We start from the raw sequence: 7,683 nt of genomic DNA, 5'->3' as shown, positions 1-7,683 counted from the left end.
AATAGTCTAATCAGTTTGAGACTACTGCAATAATGGTAGTTAATGTTTACACCACAATTACCATGTGAAGAACATTTTCTTTTATTAACTTACTTAATCCTCACAACAACCGTGTGAGATGAATACTACTATTTATCCCAAATTTCAGATTAAAACTTAGGTGTACAACAGTTAAGTAACTTGCTTCAGAAATAGTGGAAATGGGATTTGTTTTTGTTTGTTTGTTTGTTTGTTTTTGAGACACAGTCTCGCTATGTTGCCCAGGCTGGAGTGCAGTGGCGCGATCTCGGCTCACTGCAAGCTCTGCCTCCCAGGTTCACGCCATTCTCCTGCCTCAGCCTCCTGAGTAGGTGGGCCTACAGGCACCCGCCACCACGCCCGGTTAATTTTTTGTATTTTTAGTAGAGACAGGGTTTCACCATGTTAGCCAGGATGGTCTCGATCTCCTGACCTCGTGATCTGCCCGCCTCGGCCTCCCAAAGTGCTGGGATTACAGGCGTGAGCCACTGCGCCCGGTGGAAATGGGACTTGAAATCACACAATTTCTTTTCGAATCACAGTGAAGTAAAACCAGAAATTAATGGCATAAGGAAAATGGAAAATTAGTACATATGTGGAAATTAAACAACACACTGTAACTTTTTTTTTCTATTTTTTCCCCTTTTTTTTCTTTTTTTTTTTTTAATGGGCAGTCCCTGGCCAGGCATGGTGGCTCACGCCTGTAATCCCAGCACTTTGGGAGGCCGAGGTGGGCAGATCACTTGAGGTCAGGAGTTCGAGACCAGCCTGGCCAACATGGTGAAACCACATCTCTACTAAAAATACAAAAAAATTAGCTGGGCATGTTGGCACGGGCCTGTAGTCCCAGCTACTCCGGAGGCTGAGGCAGGAGAATCACTTGAACTTGGGAGGCAGAGGTTGTAGTGAGCTGAGATCGCACCACTGCACTGCAACCTGGGCAACAGCATGAGACTCCCTCTCAAAAAAAAAAAAAAAAAAAAAATTGGGCAGCCCCCAAACCAGAATAGACTCTGAGAGACTCCCAAATGACACACTTTTAAACAACCAAAGGGTCAAAGAAGAAATCACAAGGGAAATTAGAAAATATCCTGAGATAAATCAAAATAAAAACACAACATACCAAAAGTTATGGGATGCAGCAAAAGCAATACTAAAAGGAAATTTATTTATAAATGTTGGGAGCTGAAAAGACGGAAGGGATCGTGACCAACTCAGCATTCCACTGGAGGCTATATGATCAAACAGCAAACTGTTTATCATGAATGCAGGATGTGGGCAAACTCAACGACTGTGCCTACCGCCAGAAGGTTTGCTGAGGGCAATCACTCCCTGGTGATTCCCTATTAGCCAGGCCGGGCAGAAGCGCTCCTCACTTCTTCCCAGACGGGACGGCCGGGCAGAGGCTCTCCTCACTTCTTCCCAGACGGGGCGGCTGGGCAGAGTTGCTCCTCTGGTGCTGTGCTCATTGAGGTTATCTACTGGGACATCTAGAGCTTATTGTTCGAAGAATGCAGTCTTGCAAGCCTGCTGTAAATCAAGCTGCTGACCAACCACCGCCTCCTCCCTGTGTTGTTTACCCAATAAAATGCGAAGGGCTCTAAAGCTCAAGGCCTTTGTTCACTAGAAGCAAGGACCGCCCCCCGCAACCCCTTCTTCCAAATATACTCTTTTGCCTTTATCTTTCTTCCCACGTTCGTCATCCTTTGTTCAGTCCAACAAGGATAGGGTCCGCAGCAACAACAAACACATTTAAAAAGAAGAAAGTTGTCAAATCAACAACCTAACATTATACCTTAAGGAACTAGAAGAAGAAGAACAAACTAAACCTAAAGCTAGCAGAAGGAAAAAAATAAACATTAAGCAAAGATAAATGAAATAGAGAATGGTAACCAATAGAGAGAATCAATAAAACCAAGAATTTGTTCTTTGAAAGGATCAACAAAATTGACAAACGTAACTAGATTAAGAATCAAAAAGAGATAGGCTGGGCGGGCGTGGTGGCTCATGTCCATAATCCCAGCACTTCGGTAGGCTGAGGCAGGAGTTCGAGACCAGCCTGACCAACATAGTGGGCAAATCCCATTTCTACTGAAAATACAAAATTAGCCAGGTGTGGTGGCAAGCGCCTGTAGTCCCAGCTACTCAGGAGGCTGAGGTGGGAGAATCGCTTGGACTCAGGAGGCAGAGGTTACAGTGAGCCAAGACTGCGCCATTGCACTCCAGCCTGGATGACAGAGTGAGACTCCATCTCAAAAAAATAAATAAAAATAAAAAAGAGAACCCCTCTAGGCATGGTGGCACACACCTCTAATCCCAGCATTTTGAGAGGCCAAGGTGAGAGGATTGCTTGAGCCCAGGAGTTAGAGATCAGCCTGAGCAACATGGTGAAATCCCATCTCTACAAAAAATACAAAAATTAGCCAGGCATGCTGGTGTGTGCCTGTAGTCCCAGCTACTGAAGAGGCTGAGGCAGGAGAATCGCTTGAGCCCAGGAGGGAGAGGTTGCAGTGAGCTGAGATCGTGCCACTGTACTCAAGCCTGAGTGACACAGCAAGACCTTGTGTAAAAAAAAAAAGAAGGCCGGGCCTGGTGGCTCACGCCTGTAATCCCAGCACTTTGGGAGGCCAAGGCCGGTGGCTCACAAGGTCAGGAGATCGAGACCATCCTGGCTAACATGGTGAAACCCTGACTCTACTAAAAATGCAAAAAAATTAGCCAGGTGCAGTGGCGGGCGCCTGTAGTCCCAGCTACTCGGGAGGCTGAGGCAGGAGAATGGCGTGAACCTGGGAGGCAGAGCTTGCAGTGAGCCGAGATCACGCCACTGCACTGGAGCCTGGGCAACAGAATAAGACTCTGTCTCAAAAAAAAGAAAGAAAGAAAGGAGAGGCCAGGTGCGGTGGCTCACGCCTATAATCCTAGCACTTTGGGAGGCCGATGCAGGCAGATCACTTGAGGTCAGGAGTTCAAGACCAGCCTGGCCAACGTGGCAAAACCCCATCTCTACTAAAAATACAAAAATTAGCTGAGCGTGATGGCAGGCGCGTGTAGTTCCAGCTACTCGGGAGGCTGAGGCAGGAGAATTGCTTGAACCTGGGAGGCAGAGGTTGCAGTGAGCCGAGATTGCAACACTGCACACCAGCCTGGGTGACAAAAGGAGACTCCTTCTCACACACACACACACAAAAAAAACAAAAAAGAAGAAGAAGAGAAAAAAAAGAAAGACAGGGCTGGGTGTGGTGGCTCACGCCTGTAACCCCAGCACTTTGGGAGGCTGAGGCGGGCGGATCATGAGGTCAGGAGATCAAGACCATCCTGGCTAACACAGTGAAACCCCGTCTCTACTAAAAATACAAAAAATTAGCCAGGCGTGGTGGCGGGCGCCTGTAGTCCCAGCTACTCGGGAGGCTGAGGCAGGAGAATGGCGTGAACCCAGGAGGCAGAGCTTGCAGTGAGCCGAGATGGCGCCACTGCACTCCAGCCTGGGCAACAGAGCGAGACTCTGTCTCAAAAAAAAAAAGAAAGAAAGAAAAAAAGAAGAATTAACACCAAGCCTCCTCAACTCTTTTGAAAATTTAAGAAGTGAGAACACATCCAGACTTATTCTGTGAGGCCAGTATTACCCTCGTACCAAAGCCAAAGAGAGTGCAAGAAAAGAAAATGATAGACCAATTCCCTGATGAATATTGATGCAAAAATCCTCAACAAAATTCTAGCGAACAACTCGAGTATGTTAAAAAGATGCTATGATGAAGTGGAATTTATTCCTGAAACATAATGTCATGCACTACCTAACAGAATGAAGGGGAAAAAACCCACATGATCATATCAATTGTTGAAGAAAAGTGACAAAATTCAATGTCTTTCCATGATAAAAACACTCAACCAATTAAGAACAGAAGGAAACTACCTTAACATAATAAAGGCCACATATGAAAAAATCCCACAACTAACCCCATACTCAATGGTGAATGACCGAAAGCTTCCCCTCTAAGATCAGGAGAAAGACAAAAATGCACACTCTCACTACCTCTGTCCAACATAGTACTGGAAGTCCTAGCCAGAGCAAATGGACAAGAAAAATAAATAAAATAAATTGAAAAGGAAGAAGGAAAAGTATCTCTGTTCACAGAAGACGGGATTTTTTTTTTTTGAGATGGAGTCTCACTCTTGTTGCCCAGGCTGGAGTGCAATGGTGCAATCTCAGCTCACTGCAACCTCTGCCTCCCAAGTTCAAGCAATTCTCCTGCATCAGCCTCCCCGTAGCTGGGATTACAGGTGCCTGCCACCACGCCCAGCTAATTTTTGTATTTTTAGTAGAGATGGGGTTTCACCATATTGGCCAGGCTGATCTTGAACTCCTGACCTCAGGTGATCTGCTCACCTTGGCCTCCCAAAGTGCTAGGATTATAGGCATGAGCCACTGCACCCAGCTGACGTGATTTTATATGTAGGAAACCCTACACAAAAATCTGTTAGAACAAATAAATGAATTCAGCAAAGTTGCAGGATACAAAATGAACATACAAAAATTAGTTGTGTTTCTATACACTAACAATGAGCCATACAAAAAAGAAATTAAGAAAGCAATTACATTCACAATAGCATCAGAACAAATAAAATACTTAAGAATAAACTTAACCAAGGAAGACTTAGGCACTGAAAATCACAAAATATTGCAGGAAGAAATTAAAGAAGACACACATAAATGGAAAGGTAACTCATGTCAATAGATTGGAAGACTTAATATTGTTACAATGTCAATATTACCTGAGTGATATACAGATTAAATGCAATTGCTGTCAAAATCCCAACTGCATTTTTCACAGAAATAGAAAAATCTATCCTGTCATTCATATGGAATCTCAAGGGATCTTGAATAGTTAAAACAATCTTGAAAAAGAAGACCACAATTGGAGGTCTCACATCTTCTGATTTCAAAACTTATTACAAAGCTACAGTAATAAAAGTGGGGAATTTGTATAAAGACAGACAGACCAATAGAATCGCATAGCCCAGAAATGAGTCCTTACATACATGGTCCAGCGATTTTTGACAATAGTGCCAAGACCATTCAATGGGGAAATCACAGTCTTTTCAACAAATGGTGCTGGGAAAACTGGATGTCCACATGCAAAAGAATGATGTTGGAACCTTAACCTTGCACCATATGCAAAACTTAAAATGGCTCAAAGACCTAAATTTGAGATCTAAAACTATAAAATTCTTAGAAGAAAACGTAAGGAGAAAGTCATGACGTTGGACTTGGCAATTTCTTAGATAAGACACACAAAAAAACATTAAAAAGTGAAAACAGATAAATTGGACTATATCAAAGTTTATCAAAGTTTAAACAATGTGCATCAACTGTCAAAATCAACAGAGTGAAAAATCTAGAATGCGAGAAAATATCTGCAATCATATGTCTGATAAGCAGTTAATATTCAGAATATATAAAGAGCTCCTACAACTCAACAAAATATATATAACCTGATTAAAAAATGGACAAAGGGGCTGAGCACCGTGGCTCATGCCTGTAATCCCAGCACTTTGGGAGGCCAAGGTGGGTGGATCCCTTGAGCCTAGGAGTTCAAGACCAGCCTGAGCAACATGGCAAAGCCCTTTTTTGTTTTTTGTGTTTTTGGTCTCTACAAAAAATACAAAAATTAGCAGGGTGTGGTGGTCCATACCTGTAGTCCCAGCTACTCAGGAGGCTGAGGTGGGAGGATCACCTGAGCCTAGGAGGTCGAGGCTGCAGTGAGCTGTGATCACACCACTGCACTCCAACCTGAGCAAGAGTGAAACCCTGCATCAAAAAATAAATAAATAGGCCGGACGTGGTGGCTCACGCCTGTAATCCCAGCACTTTAGGAGGCTGAAGTGGGCAGATCAACATGGTGAGACCTTGTTTCTACTAAAAATACAAAAAAAAAAAAAAAAATAGCCAGGCATGTGACACGCACTTGTAGTACCAGCTATTTGGGAGGCTGAGGCAGGAAAGTCACTGGAATCCAGGAGGTGGAGGTTACAGTGAGCTGAGATCGCAGCATTGCACTCCAGCCTAGGTGACAGAGGGAGAGTCTGTCTCTAATTAAATAAATAAAGGACAAAGGACTTGCATAGACCTTCCTCCAAAGAAGACATAAAAATGGCCAACAAGCATATGATAAGATGCTCATCATGACTAATCATTAGGGAAATGCACATCAAAACCACAAGCGCTGAGCACAGCGGCATGCACCTACAGTCCAAGCTACTTGGGAGGTAGAGGCAGAAGGCGAGACCCCATCTCTAAAAAAAAGTTTAATAAAAAATAAAAAAAACCACATGAGTTATTGTATCACACCCATTAGTATGGCCAGTACGAAAAAAATAGAAAAAAAAAAAGTCTTGGCTGGGCACGGTGGCTCACGCCTGTAATCCCAGCAATTTGGGAGACTGAGGAGGGCAAATCACCTGAAGTCAGGAGTTCGAGACCAGCCTGGCTAATATGGCAAAACCCCATCTCTACTAAAAATGCACAATACAAAAATTAGCCAGATGTGGTGGCACACACCAGTAATCTCAGCTACTTGGGAGGCTGAGGCAGGAGAATTGCTTGAACCCGGGAGATGGAAGTTGCAGTGAGCCACAATCACGCCACTGCACTCTAGCCTGGGCATCAGAGCAAGACTCCATCCCCCCAAAAAAAGAAAAAATAAAAAAACAAGTGTTGATGGGTATGTGGAGAAATTGGAACCCTTGTACACCGTTTGTGGGAATATAAAATGGTGCAGCTGCTGTGGCAAATAGCTGGGCAGTTTTGGCAGTTCCTCAAAAAGTTAAACATAGAATGACCATATGATCCAGCAATCCCACTTTTGGATATATATCCCAAAGAACGGAAAGACACTGGTGCACCCATATTCACAGCACCACTATTCACAATAGCCAAAAGGCAAAAGCAACCCAAATGTCCATTGAGGGATGAATAGAAAAATGTGGTCTCTACATACAGTGGAATATTAGCCTTAAAAAGAAAAGAAATTATGACATATGCTACATCTGAGCAAACGTTGAGAACGTTATAGTAAATGAAATAAGCCAGTCACATAGAGATAAAATGCTGCATTCATTTACATGACGCACTTAGAGTAGTCAAACTCATAAAAACAGAAAGTAGAATGGTGGTTGCCATCCACAGGATGGGGAGTTATTCAATGGATGTAGAATTTCAGTTTTCTTTTTTTTTTTTCCTTTTTTATTTTTTGAGATGGAGCCTCACTCTGTCACCCAGGCTGGAGTGCAGTGGTCTGATCTCAGCTCACTGCAATCTCTGCCTCCTGGGTTCAAGCAATTCTCCTGCCTCAGACTCCCAAGTAGCTGGGGTTATAGGCACCCGCCATCACGCCCTGCTAATTTTTTGTATTTTTAGTAGAGACGGGATTTCGCCATCTTGGCCAGGCTGGTCTTCAACTCCTGACCTCGTGATCCACCCGCCTCGGCCTCCCAAAGTGCTGGGATTACAGGCATGAGCCACTGCGCCCGGCCAGAATTTCAGTTTTCTAAGATGAAAAAGTCCTAGAGATTTGCTGCACAATGATTTGAATATACTTAACAGTATTGAACTGCATACTTCAAAATGATTTAGGTGATTGGCTGGGAGCCATGGATCACACCTGTAAT

Source organism: Symphalangus syndactylus, chromosome 15, assembly GCF_028878055.3.
Source record: "Symphalangus syndactylus isolate Jambi chromosome 15, NHGRI_mSymSyn1-v2.1_pri, whole genome shotgun sequence".
NCBI classification, from domain to species: Eukaryota; Metazoa; Chordata; class Mammalia; order Primates; family Hylobatidae; genus Symphalangus; species Symphalangus syndactylus.
The sequence above is the reverse complement of the archived record's forward strand: the minus strand, read 5'-3'. Positions refer to the sequence as shown.